This window comes from Otolemur garnettii, unplaced genomic scaffold (assembly GCF_000181295.1).
Source record: "Otolemur garnettii isolate 467f Iridium unplaced genomic scaffold, OtoGar3 scaffold00091, whole genome shotgun sequence".
Classification (NCBI taxonomy): Eukaryota; Metazoa; Chordata; class Mammalia; order Primates; family Galagidae; genus Otolemur; species Otolemur garnettii.
This window is the reverse complement of record NW_003852486.1, coordinates 2,409,592-2,410,114: the sequence shown is the minus strand read 5'-3', so window position 1 is coordinate 2,410,114 and position 523 is coordinate 2,409,592.

Here is a 523-nt window from a genome sequence, read left to right as displayed (position 1 = left end):
CTGTGCTGATTGTCACGTTCTGGCTACTCTGCTTCAAATCCATCCTTCATTATAGGATTAGTGACAATGAACAGGATTTGTGTAATATTTCTCCTGTAAAGTCAGCATAGTGTTCTGCTTTTTCAGTAAAGGACTCTGGAGGGACAGGGACAGCAGGAGGAAGGGACACTCCTGCAGCTCTCAGCTCCTGAGGGTGGAGGCACAGAGGGCCCTGAGGGCATCTGTGTGGTGCTACCCAGCCATGTCCCCAGAGCCCCAAGGTGCTCTGTGACCTTGAACCCTCAGCCTAGCAGGAACCTTCTGACATAGAAACCAGTGCCCCTTCCCCTCTTCAGACACTCGCACCACCTGTGCTGAGTCCCCCTGCTGCCAGGGGGTTTCCACCAAGCCCTACTTCCGCTGCCGCCTTGCTGCTCAGGCCAGGCCGGTTGCTTCCAGCTTGTCCCGTGACTGCAGACCAGCTCTGGCCTGGACCAGCCTGTCAACTTCTCTGCCCTCTGAGGGACTGAACTGTACCTTCTCC